The sequence below is a fragment of the Canis lupus genome, chromosome 21 (assembly GCF_011100685.1).
Source record: "Canis lupus familiaris isolate Mischka breed German Shepherd chromosome 21, alternate assembly UU_Cfam_GSD_1.0, whole genome shotgun sequence".
Classification (NCBI taxonomy): domain Eukaryota; kingdom Metazoa; phylum Chordata; class Mammalia; order Carnivora; family Canidae; genus Canis; species Canis lupus.
Window position 1 is genome coordinate 37,558,003 of NC_049242.1, and position 13,595 is coordinate 37,571,597.

General features: G+C 46.4%; 1 protein-coding gene and 1 long non-coding RNA gene across 3 annotated transcripts in view; one reads left to right on the forward strand and one right to left on the reverse strand.

The window, feature by feature from the left end:
• SPON1 (spondin 1) overlaps nucleotides 1-13,595 on the forward strand; it is a 251,437-nt gene that overhangs the window by 172,666 nt on the left and 65,176 nt on the right.
• On the reverse strand, nucleotides 96-4,815 carry LOC111091564. Of its 2 annotated transcripts, XR_005375772.1 has the most exons (4): nucleotides 3,752-4,815; nucleotides 3,123-3,291; nucleotides 2,742-2,826; nucleotides 96-1,050 (listed from the first exon to the last, which is right to left on the reverse strand). It is a non-coding gene; the product is annotated as an uncharacterized LOC111091564 (long non-coding RNA). The 2 variants fall into 2 exon arrangements; XR_005375773.1 differs by lacking the exons at nucleotides 96-1,050; nucleotides 2,742-2,826 and adding an exon at nucleotides 1,759-2,304.

Sequence of the window (13,595 nt, forward strand, 5' to 3'; positions counted from 1 at the left end):
CTTTCGAATAGAAAGACAATAGTATGTTGAACAGGATAAAATTAGAACTATTCAGAGGTGTCTGGGAAATGTGATGTTTCTATCCAGGAGCAGACCGTGAAAGCCAAAAAATGGTGTTTTGTTTTTTTTTTTAAGTGTCTATGAGTCTCTGTGGGAAGGTATAGAAACACCTGTGTTCTGCTTTGACTCCCATACTTCCACTCTTAAGTCTTAGAAATGTAGAGGAATCTCTAACGCCTTAAAGTCTCTTATACACCTCTTGCTGTTTGTCCCTTAGGCCCCTTATCTCCATGCGCTATTGTTTCTGATAGTTATTCATTCACTCCCAAGTTCACTCATCTTTTAAAAATCACACTTGAATAGGCATGTGTGAGGGAAGCTTACTCACTTTCAAGTGAAAATCTTTCCATAGGGAGCTGTAGAAGACAACCCAGCAAGACTAATGAGACACGCTCTGAGAATCAGAAGCCCAAGTTCTCATCCCGGCCTCTTCATCTTTACACCAGATCAACACTCAGTTTATCAGCCATTAGGTAAAACCTCTGAATGCCCATCACCCAGACCGAGTTCTCATGCAATGCCAGAAACCACTCCATCACATTCCTAGCAGGTAGTCACCCTACCACGCCCCCAATAACAGGGACCTCACTGTTCTGAACTATCATATGTGGTTACACACTTTGGCCTCCAGCTAAAGGACACAAATAAAAGCTGGAATCCAGTCTCGTTTCTGCTTGTCGAGCTGAGTGCCCCCAGCTTGGAGGAATCCTTTTGCTAATCTGGCCATCTTCAGGGGGCTCTTTTCTACCTTTCACAAAGGCACCATATAGACTAGTGGGGACCCTTCCATGTCAACACACTCCAGAGCCCTTAGAAGGGATGCTGCTCCCCGAAGAGTAGTTAGGACTCCAGTTTCCATCAGGAAGGTAGCATTCCAGATGCCAAGAGGGCAGCCAAATTTTGCATCCTTTGGCTCCTCTTGGCAAGAGCTGAACCCCCAGGTGGGTCTAGATGTGGCGAGACCAGCAGGTAGCATCCAAGCCAATGTGTCTGCAAAGGGGGAATACACCAAATCAACAAGGAGCTAATGTCTGATCGTTTATCAAACTGCAAAATCTTGCCCATGACTGTGAAATGGCGTTATGGTTAGGAAAATGTACTAATAATTTTATTAGGCAGCAATTAAACTTAAATTCCTTTTAACTGTATTTGATGTCATCCTTTTTCTGGGCCCATTAGAGTAACATTAAGGTGTTTGTGCAGATAGCTCAGTCATTTCAAATTACTTTCCTGTCTAATGTGGGAACCTTTAATAGCATACTCTTAGGTTGAATTCAATTTTGGAGACACCAGGCATGCTAATTAGATTGTCTCAGCGTTCCTTGCAAAAGAAACTGAAGAAGAGCTATTTTTCCCCCTCTTTTGCTTAGCAATGTTCATGGAACACAACTTTCTGTGCAATTAGAGGTATAGACCCTTTACTGCACAAAATCCCACTTGAACCATTAAGTATTGCTAGCAGACACAACGTCTGGTTAATATGACACCATTGTTGAAATGTTTTTAAGATCTAATTAGAGCCTGTAAGTTTTCTCTCCTATTATTCTGAATATCATAGTTAGTGTTTGTTCTGTCTCAGCCTCTAACATTAGAATTGAAAGAAGGGTAGAGGGAAGGAATGAACATTTATTAGGCACCATCTGCTAGGTTCTGGGGAGGATGCTTAATGCCTATAACAGCTCTGTGAACTTGCCTTATTATCTCCACTTACAGATGGGAAAACTTTGGCTCAGAGAGGGTAAGTAAAGTAAAGGTCACACAGCTGGCAAATTGTGGAGCCGAGATTTAAATCGTCAGCCTCTCTTTGCCACTTACTAGTCCTGGGAATTTGGGAAGTCACTTTTACACTCTGATTGTCAGAGTCCTCATCTATAAAACAGGGATGATAATAATACTCATCCCCTCACAGTTCGTTGTATGGATCAAAGGTAGTAATAAATGTAGATGGCCCTTGCAGATGAGGTACTATACAGAAGTGATAGGTAATGTCTCCTGAGGTCTTGGGTGGCCTCTCCCTTCCTTCTGCGAGGTTGAAACCGCACAGCTGATGCCACAAGAAGGTCAGAGAGAGCATAAGTGAAACCTCGTCCTTGGGACTTAGGGTAAATGAGATCCAAAGGGAAAAGAAGATGACACCATGAGAAGGAGTTAAGTTGTTCATGGTTCCAGAGGTGATTTAATGGATCTGCAGGTCCCTTGGTGACTCAGTTTTCCCATCTGTAAGCAGGGGGTGCGCAGGCTCATCTGTGGATGGAATGGGATGGGGTCATATAAAGCATCCAGCACATTGCCCAGAATTGAAACACTCAACAAAATCATTTCACTTCACAATTATTTCAGCCCGTCTTAGTCCCTGGCTATCTTCCACCTCTGTGAGCCCTGCTCGCTTACAGATTCTCTCTTCCAAGTCTCTTCCTCGTTGATCTATTAACATAAATTCTTTCTCCAAATAGTCATTGTACTTGGCATCGATCTACTAACTTACAGCTATTACAGCCATGATTGCAATTACCGTTGGTCTGGGCTCCTTGCGAGGCCATCATCATTTCCTCCTGGTTACCATGATAAATGTCACTAATAACTCCCGCCTCAGATCTCTTGTGGAATGAGGCAAGAGATTAATTTATTAATTGATGGATTAATGGCTCATAACTGTTACAATCATCATTAATTGCTATTACCTTTGAAGCATCAAATGGTCACGGTAGTTGAGAGAAAGGCTAAAAGAATGCTTCTTGCTCTCATGCAAAAGTTGAGAGCCATCACCTGCCAGGTAGGGAAAGTGAACATCACCTTGGGAGTGCAGAAGGCCCCCCTTATCTGCAGGGGAAACATTCCAAGACCCCCCCCCCAATGAATGCGTGAATGCGGATAATCCCAACCTCTATATATACTCTGATTTTCCCTCTCCATATATACCTGTGATAGAGTTTAATTTATAAAATAGGCACAGTAGGAGATTCACAATAACTAAAAAAGTAGAACAATTATAACAAAACACTGTGATCAAAGTTACATAGATGTGGTCTCTGTCTCAAAATGCCTTATTGTCCTGTACGCACCCTTCCTCTTCTTCGTGGCGTGATGCGAGATGACCAAATGCCCACGTGATGAGATGCAGGGAGGTGAATGACGTAGGCATCGTGACGTAATGTTAGGCTACCACTGCCCTTCCGGGGATACAGCAGAAGGAGGGTCATCTGCTTCTGGCCGCCGGTGGACCGCTGGTAACTGAGGTGGCGGACGAGGGGGACACTGTACACGCGTGCGAAGGCTGTCACGGCCCAAACCACGGCTGACCCACTGCTCGTGCTCCCTGACTCTGACCGGGTGCTCCCCACAACTCCAGGGATTCCCTCACTGCCACACACCTGCAGCCCGGCACTGCCAGCCCTTCCCTGCCCCCAAGACCCTCCGCCCCCAGGAGTTCCTGAGAGCCGGTCGGACGATGGAAGAGGACAGTGGGCCTGTTTGTCCGGCCAGCTCTGGTCAACGCAGCGCATAGCTGCAGGCCCGTCACCCCAGCCCTGAGACAACGACCCTCGTCCCCCAGCACTCAGAGCCCGTGGAGGACAAGCGCTCCATAGGCTGGGGTCAGCTGCAGGACACCCACCCTCCCACCAGCCCACTCTGCCTCGCCCCCTTCACAAGCAGCTCCCCCAGATGACGAAGGGAACCCCTGGAGACTCACACAGATCTCCCGGGCAGCTCTCGCAGCCCGGAGGCATTTCCACTTCGATTCGAGGGTGGTGCCAGCGCGAAGCACACGCTGTTGCTGAGGGACTCCCATCAAGCGAACGTGGCCTCGCACATCCTCCTCATCACAGGGCCTGTCTGGAAGGCCCCCTCCGCAAGGCCACTTTCTCCCAAGCAGTAAAGCCATCGTTCCTTGCTGTTGGCTGCAGAGTCCAGTTGGCACTTGTGCCCATGGCATAGCCCCCGTCTGCTCTCCTCCAGGATCTCTCTGGACTGCTTTCCCTCCCTTGAGCACCAGCCCTGACTTGTTCAATGTCTGTGCCCTTTCCCTAAAGAGAAGAGACTTCCCTCAGTCAGACTTGGCTGGACTCATAACTCATCTCTGGACTCTTGTATCCCTTTTCCTGAAAGAATCATGGGAACAGACCAGGGGCTTGCTTCAGAGTGAATCGCGCACTCCACCGCTTTTAACTGAACTCTCTGTGGCATTTAGAGCTTTGGGTGTCTAGGAATTCCACTCATTCTTCCTTGCTTGCATTGTCATTGGAGATGGTGGTACCACGGCAGTCAGGCCGGTGGGTACTGCGTCCCTAGAAGGGTGTCGGTGGAAAGGCATGTTGTGCTTCAGGGGTGGGCCGCATACGCAGGACGACGCTCTACGGATTCCCTGGTAAAATGTGTTTTGTTGCTTGCGTATCACAGACAGCAGGATGCTGACCAACCAGCGAAGGGGGTGACACTCCTTATCCACAGCTGGAAAGACTCCTTGCAACAGAAAGGGGTAGCAGCAGCAGGCAAAACCTGAACCCCCCCTGCAGAAGGAGTTACAGCAATTTACCGCAGAGCTCTAATGTGTACACAGCCACCACCGAGAGCCAACAGAGGGCACTCCAGAGTGAAGGTGGATGAGGACTATGTCCCTCCCAAGGGCGCTTGGCCTCGGCCGGCTGAGTAGACCCACGCTGGACCTCCCCAGTCCACCTGTGTCTGTTGGGGTTCTGTGCTTTCTGACCATCTGCAGCTGGCTCCAGGCTGATCAACCTGCTTCCTCATCAGACCGTTTCCTTACATCAGAGTCGACGTTCACGTTGCAAAGAGTTCTGATTCTTTGCATTAGTCCAACTGATCTGGCCCCCCTGACTAGGGGGCCTTTCGATGCCAGATTTTGCATCTGATCTCATAATCGATAAAGATTATTGAGCTGGGGAGTAAGTCCGAATAATAGTACGCACCCCCCTCCCAGGTTGCATGAGTGTCGAATGAAATAATACATGCAAAATGAGTTTGAAAAGCATATGGGCCTTGTTGTTATTATTTTTTTTTTTTTTTTCTGAAAGGAGCTCTCCCCTGTTAGTGATTGCTGGCTTGTCCTTTGGACTCCCCTAGAGAAAGGCAAGCCAGACACATGTGACAAGTTAAACAGGCATAGAAGATATTTTTATCTGTTTAAGCCAACAACAGTAAATGCATCACAAGACAGTATGTGATTAATTGCCAAGTGAATTGTGAGAAGAATAATTGCCAGAAGAATATGAACAAGCTCTAGCTGGTGGGGGAGGGATGGAATGAGGCTCCAGAGAGGCTGGATAGAATAGTAGAGATTTGTTCTGGGTCTTGTAGGACAGATGGGATTTGGGTCGATGGTGGGGGGGGGGTGGGGGAGGCATTCTAGGTATATGTAAGATAAGTTAAATGGAGGTGGGTGGACAGAAAGGCAATGGGATACTTGGGGGAAAGGGGCAGAGGGGTGTGAGCTTGACAGTAGGCAGAGTCTAGGGAGCATGGATAGAGAGGGAAGTTGTGAACAATGTTTGCTCTGACTTTACACCTTCAAACAATTCCAACACATCTACGCCACATGCTCTAACCAGGTGAATAATAAGCTCCACACTCTTCAAGCCTGGCATGTCTTTTACCCAACACCCTGTCTTTCTTGTTCCCTACCAGCACCCTTTGCTGTTCCAGCTCAGCTAGACCTGTAACCTTGCCTACACTTTCCGTTTATACCCCTGCTCAGGCCCTGAAAACCCAATTCTAATGTCTGACCTCAGAGATTTACTTAATTCCGACTCAAACCTGTAGCATTAAAACTAACACTTACCTAGGCCTTTGTGTGCTAAATGCTTCAAATATCCTATCGTCTTTAATTCTCAAAAAAACCCCGTGAGATACTGCTGTTCCTACCTCCATTTTGCAGTTGAGGAAATTGATGTTTGAGATGTCAGGGCCCAAGGTGATATCACCTATAAGTGATAGATTTGGGATTTAATCCCCAAGCTGTTGACCCCATAGCATGATTCCCAGTCACGGGGAGCACCCTATTGTCTAAATGTGCCCCATTGGTTCTTTCCTCTTTGGTCACCCTTGATAGGATGTCTCACTATAGTCAGTCTTTGGAAACCTAGGCCCTACCTCGTGCTGCCATCCTGCTCCATGCCCCTGAGTACCAAGGACATGGCACAGATAGGAATTCAAAATGGAATGAATGGTTGGTTTGGCGTCCTAAAGGACTCTCAACACCAACATTTGTATTTGATCCTAATGATAATTCCCAGCCACTGAAGGTTTCAGGATCATGATAATCATAGGAAATAATATAGTCAAAACCCATGTTCTCAGAAAAAGAAAACTGGGACCCAGTTCAGGATTATCCTGTATGTTCCATCCTGGGCTGTGGGGAGGCTGCAGGAAGAGGCAACAATTTACAGCCTATTTTGTGGTCCAAGGAAAAGTGAAAAGGGCCTGAATTAAGATAATGGTGGTGGAGATAGACTACAATAATAAAGAATCAACCCATTCTACTTTGAAATAAAATGCATTTCTCCTGAAATAAATGTCTTCACACCAGTGTTGGGGTATCTGTAGAGAATCAGCTTCTAGCTTCATAGCCCTTTGGACTCCCCCGAATGAATCTCAGGTGTATCCGTGTGTCTTGGATTGTGTTTTTGAAACCCCTAGAGACAGCACAATTGGGAGAGAAGCTTCAGGCACTAAGCTTCTGGGCAGTGGCCAGACAGGCCTGAGTTCAGAGTGGCTCAGCCGCTTACCTAACCACATGGCCTTGGGAAAATATTTAATCTCTCTGAGCTTGTGTCCTCATCTGTCAAATGGGGATAATGCTATCTGCCTCACAGGGTTGTTGCGAGGATTAAATAAGACAGTGGATAGAAAGGGGCTGTGATTAGCACAGAATAAACGTCAGTTTTTATACTATCATTTCTTAGCCAAACATCTCATTAAAAGCCCTGCATAATCACCCATAAAATCTTGTTTGAAATAAAAGTGATTGGGTTCAACCAACCCTTTGGAAAGCAATTTGGCTTTCCAAATGCTTTCCACTGTGTATTAAGACACATAAAAATGTTCATATCCTTTGACCCACTTGTTCCACTTCTCGGAATCTATTCTTAGGAAATTGTCCTCAATACAGGAAGAGCATAATGCACAAAGAGTTTCTCTGCACGAACGGCTTGCTACAGTGAAAAATTAGAAGCAACCTGAGCGTCCAGGAACAGATGCTTCTGCATTATGCTGATGCTCTGAAAATGCTTTTAAATCGGACCATCTCCCTCCCTTCCTTCCTAAATACAGAGCTCATAGCCATGTTTTAGATTGGGTAAGGTCAATCGGTCAAGGATCAAGCATAATCTTTTCCTCAGCTTATTAACCAACCCTTCTTCTCTGCAGGGCTTCCCTGCAAGGCCCACAGACCAGCAGTTCTAGCCCCCTGTCTGCCAGTGTCCTGCCATCTGGGCACCACCATGGGGGCTTCATGCCAGAGCCACCACGCACAGCTTAGGCTTCTCACCCAGCTGTCCCAGCCCTTCTGTGGCTTCACACCTTAGCTCCTTTTCCTACAGACACAGAGCTGCTCTCCACGACCGGGGCCCCCTGGCTCTGCTCTCTCTATTTCCCAGGGCTGCTTTGCAAATGCATGTTCCTCGGCCCTGCCCCTTCTCCACCTCACATCCCTGCTGTTTGCCCACTTGCAACCTCTTTCCCATAATTTCCAGCACAGCTCATGTGTCCTTCTAAGTTAGCATATTTTTCAAGTGTCCAAAAATTATTCATCCAAATACACTTAATAAAAGGGGGAGAAGATTAACTTGGATGTTAAAGGTTACTCAGAAGCCCATTGACACTTAGACTCTGAGTCTTAAAGCCTTGAATACTTTGTGAAATCCCTCAAGACAGGGCTGAAATGTCATTCGATCACATCATTTCAAAGCTGGCATCCATGAAGTTAAAAAAAAAAAACAGACAGGCACTTCATTGGTCAAAAGGAGAGCTCAGTAGAACCACTTGATCTGCCTTTATCTTGGAAGCTGGAACTTCTTTTGATAACATCTAGGAGGAAGAGCATGTGGTTTCTCTTGAGTTTGTGTAATTGTGTGCTTTTTGCAATTTCTCAGCTTTGGCAGGCACTGGGTAGCATTTGGCTTCGACGCTGTCGACCCTAAGGGCAATTCACAACTGGGCTTTTCCTGGCAGCTCCAGCATCTGGACCTAGAGTGGCCCAGGTTCACCGTGTGGTGGAACCTTCTGTGAGCCTCCTCAGCAGAGCACAGAACAAGCTGCCCAGGTCCCCATTCTTCCCTTGCTCCCAGAAGCCTAGGGCACCGGCCTCGTGCAATTGCTGCATGGTTTACGGCCATGTTTGTAAAAATAAACAGAATAGTCATCTTTTCTTTAATGTTGTTTTACGGGATGAACAATAATCAATCAGTATTTCAACTCAACATTTACTCAGTACCTGCTGCGTGCCAGGAGCCCTGTAGTGAGCACTGCAAATGCCGAACCATCTCCCTCCCTTCCTTCTAATTTCCTTCCTTGCTCCTTATTTTCATCCTTCCTCCCTCCCTCCTTCCTTTCTTTTTCCTTCCTCCCTTATCCTTCCTTTTTCCCATTTCTTATTTACATAATACCAGAAAACAAAAAAGAAAAAAGCACTGACAATCCCACTACTTAGTGTATAAAGAAAACACTGAACATCTTCCCTTTCCTATCCCACCTTCTAACACCCGGAGGTGCTAACTATCCTTACCAGCCTGGTGTAAGGTGTCCTTCCCAGCTTTCCCTTAAATGTATCTAAACAAAGCTGTCTATCTCTCTGTATCATCAGACATTTCTTGGAGAATGAGGATGACGCCATACTCATTAGTCCCACGATTTTGAACATTAGCTAAGGCAGCCGATGCTGTGCTGGATTTCTGGCACGCATTGTCATGTTGACTCCGATAACCCCAAGATGAGCTCGGTACTGTTATCATCTCCATTTGACAACTGACACACCCCTGAGGCTCAGAGTAGATGAGCAACTCACTTGTCCAAAGTCAGAGTCCAAGCAGTACAGCTGGGATTTGAACACAGGCCCACTGGCTCCAAAGCTCTTATTCCGCCCACTATTCCAGGCCACCTCTCACAAATCAATCCTCCTGCGTGCCCTACGAGGCTTCCGAGGCTTAGCTCTCTTCTAGAGATGATCCTATTTCTCCCCAATCTGCCTCAAATGGTCCACAGTAGCCCTGGGCTGCAAATCCAATTCCTGTACCAAGTGGCCCCTAAAGACACAGAACTTGGACAACTAAGAACCAGTCTCTGCTAGGAAGAGCTCGTAGATGAAGTTTATCAACAGTGCATTGACCGTGTCGATTTCCTCCCTAATTTATAACCTTACACCTGAGCTTCCCTCCTTTCCCGCACATCTTCCCACTCCCCCCTCCTCAAATAGGACTCCTTTGATGTAGAGTCATTTCTCTCTTCCCTCCTCATACACTAAAACACTCGGGGACATCTTGTTTTTCACGAACTTTCGGGACTGGGCACACATTGTGAAATAATAAAAGGAAGGGGAGGAACAGCATGGGCTGCGTGACTTTCCGGCTCCAGAAATTTTCTTTCAGGGTAAGTTAGCATCCCGTTCACTCTCACAAACAGTCCTGAGCCAAAAGATTCCAAATCAAAGCAAAAATCTATCAAGAGAACTCTGATTTAAAACTTAAGAAAACAGCCTGTACATATTTTTAGAACAATTTAGAAAACAGTACATCTGTGACTTGAAACAGCTGGAAATAGACTTTTTGCCAAAATGATGCCGATTACGAAAGTCATCATGGTCAGACAAGAGGCATTCAGGAGCCAAGCGGTCCTGTAGGTTTTGTATATTCAAGTTTCAAATAACCTTCGCTGTCATACGTTAAACACTGACCCCTAAACTGCCTTTGAACACCAAATGCCAGCCATCTCCACAGTTTGTACAGCAGTGTTTGTATGACTATTTGAGGATTTTATTGTCTGTTGCCCTGATTGGCTTAGTAAAAAGAGTAGTAAAGCAATAGAACAAGTCATAAGAAGCATAGGTCTCAAAAGCTCATAATATGCTTGAGAAAACAAAAGAAATTATGAAGTTGTTGAAAACAGAAGAGCATTAGCCTCAGATAGTCATTGGACTTAAGCCAGTCAACCATGTGTTTCGTTCTGAAGGAAAACAACAACATGTGTTGAAAATGTTGGTAGCAAATTGTGGGTGAAAGACAAGATGTCATTAGGGAGCTATACGTTTCTTTTAGTGTACTGAAACTGAAGCCGTCTCTTACTTGGGACCCTGGTAGGTAGCAATGTGGAGAAAATGTTGGTAGCAAATGGAAGGTAAAAGGGAAGGTATCACTAAGGAGTTGGATTTTGGGGGTTTTGTTTGCTGAAAATGGAAACTTCTCTTATCTGGGACCCTGCTAGCCCTTTCTCTTATTCATTATGTCCCAACACCTTCTCTGCACATAATAGATGGACTATAATATTTATTGAATAAATGAATACCGTAAGTCAGTTGCTGGTTCAACGTTTTAGGGATTTCATTGTGCATGAAGGTAGAGGTACATTCTCTCGTCTTTAAATATACAAAGGGAAGCAGGAAAGAATGGATTCCAGCCTGCTTTGTTCGTGTGCTTTATGATAGGCCAGCATCTTAGAGGGGCAGAGAGTGGACTTGAGCAGAAAGGTGACAGTGAAGGCCTTTTGTACACTGTCGTGCAGATATTTTCCACACCACACCCCTCCTCCAAGTCACACACACAAACTTGAATGGGGTCAAGCAAACCACAGGCCCAGCCAGGCCATGTGCTCCAAGGACAAAGAGTAAGATACCTCTCCTCAGAGGATGCAGTGTTTGGGGAGCAAATAGAACTAGAAGTTGTGCCCAGAAGGGACCCAGCATCGAGATCAAGGTCACTATGAAGGCATAATGAGGGCGTTATGCTAAGTGGAGTGAGTTAGAGAATACCATACGATATTTATATGTGCAATCTAAATCTAAAAACAAAACAACAACAACAAAAAAACAAGCTCATAGACGCAGAGAACAGACTGGTCTTTGCCAGAGGTTGGAGAAAGGGGGTTCAAAAGGGAATGGATGAAGAGGGTAAAAAGTTAGAAACTTACAGTTATGAAATAAGTCATGGGGATGTAATCCACAGTATGACGACTATAGTTAATAATATTGTGTTGCATATCTGAAAGTTGCTAAGAGAGTAGATCTTAAAAATTCTCAGCAGAAGAAAAACATCTTTTCATATCTATGTATAGAGACTAGACTATTAAGTAGACTTATTGAGATGATCATTTCACAATGTATATAGATACTGAGACATTAAGTTGTATACCTGAAACTAATGTTATATGTCACTTACACCTCAATAAAAAAAAAAAAAAAAGAGAGAGAGAGAGAGAGATTAAGGCCAATAATCCAAGCCAAGGAATAAAATGAAAATCCAGAGCCAAGGTAAAGATTCAAACCAGAGATGCTAGTGAGCGAAGAATATTCAGAGAGACAAGTCTGGAGGAATTCTCAAAGTAAAGTGAAGGCGTCCAAATTGGTATTTCCCACCAACTGGCTGTGCACATTTGAAGAAACTGGAGCAGAATGCATGTGGCTACTGTACAAAGATGGATAAACGACAATATGAAAGAGAAAGTTAAGCTGGTGCCCCAGCAGAGCAAGTCTATGGAGTCTTAGCTCCAAAAGTAAATAATGAAGCCACAAATTGGATACAATTGAGGTCAGCCGCTGGAGAAATATTTTTGTGGTACCAGTGCCGCAAGCCCAGAGGTAAAAAGCAGTGTCCGCAACAGGTGAGCCCAAGAACAAGGGCAGAGCAGGGTCAGCCTGAGATTCCAAGAGCCTAGAAGGGTTGGCAGGAAGGCTGACGGGTGGGTCAGGATGACTCTGCAAGGACAGGGCCTCCTTGGAAGGGAAGATGGGGCCTCACCTCCATTGCCACACGACCCCAGTCTCAAAGGCATCATACCCTGAACTTCATCAGTGATAGCCTGTGGACATGGGCAAGACCCAGAAGGCATTGCAGGAAAAATACATACATGCCTACATAGCATCCTGCTCCAAGGCTTCTGAGGGTGTTGAGCCTTGCTTGACCCAAAAATAAAGGGGGTCGTAATTCATTTCACTTGAAGTGACCTTCAAGTTTATTTTAAGTGAACTTGCATTCAGTGTGGCTGCTCTGTGAGATGCTGGGGGAGGAGGTTCTTCATTCTCCGCCTTCCTCTCCCCTGTTCTTCCCCAGACAGGTGGGGCTGGCACACTGTTGCCTACAAGCCCCAAGGGAGTGCTGGCTAGGGATCCCACCACCTAACACCACCCTGCCCTCAGAGCACAAATTTTCTCATAAGATAAGCCATGTGCTACCTCAAACTTTAGAAAAGGGAAGCAGTAAGTGGCGGGTGGGGACTTGGTTGGTGTCTGTGGGAAGGAGGTGAGTAGGAGGGATGGTGTTCAGGATCGTCCTGCCCCTCAGGCAAGGCCTGCAAGTGGGAATGTCTCAGCTGGGTCAGAGTTCAAGGCCTGTCCTGACCCCGGGCTCCACCTGGGTCTCCGAGTGCATGTATATCCTGGTGGAAAACTGTTATTCTCTCTGTGAGGACATCCTGAAATACACCATCGATCTAGACTCTCCCCTCCAATATCCAGGGATGCCCGCCGCAGGGCAGCCCCACCGTGAGGCCTCACCCATCCCAGGGATGCTTGCAGAAGACTCGCAAGAGTGGCCATCAGTGGCTCTCAGGCTTTCCTGCTGGCCTGCAGAGCTCTTTGGCCACTGCAGGACCCCAGCAGTGCTTCTAGAAGGCTGCAGTTTCCTGAACCCCTGGCTCACTCGGATGAGCGGTCACCTCTTGGATTTGGCTCAGGTCATGACCTCAGGGACCTAGGATGGAGCCCCACCCCCACATCAGGCTCTGGGCTCAGCGGGGAGTCTGCTTGGGTTTCTCTCCCCCCCCCCCCCGACCCTGTTCTCTTTCTAAAAATAAATAACTAAATAAATAAAAGTTGTCAATTAACCAAAAGACCCCATTGAGCCCCGGCGAGCCCAGCTGCTGCACAGCTTGCCCAAGGAACATCTTTCTCTAGAAACGTCTTCAGGCTCATTGAGGCTGATTATAGGAAACGAGTCTGCACTGGCACTTGCCAGCTCAGGCCCAGGGTTCCAGCCCTTTGGGTTAAGGATGAGCTTCACCTGCCCTCCTCCAGGGTTTGGTCTTCCGGTCCCCCCCTCCTCCCACTGGTGAATCAGAACATACCTATGAAACCTTCGCATCGTGTGTAAGATTTAGTCTCCGAGGTATGCTCTGGATTCTTCTTGACGTGGGTCGTACCGAAGCATGTACCTGTGGGCCTGTCACTGAGTCACCCGACAGTCCTAAGGACCCTTCAGCTCCTTTGGCAATAAATGCAAATTAAACTTCCTTAGTGACTGACTTGAATGGCAGATGTCAGCTATAGGGTCAGCTTAAAGCCTAAGGGTAGATTTCAACAGGAAAATGCCCACAGC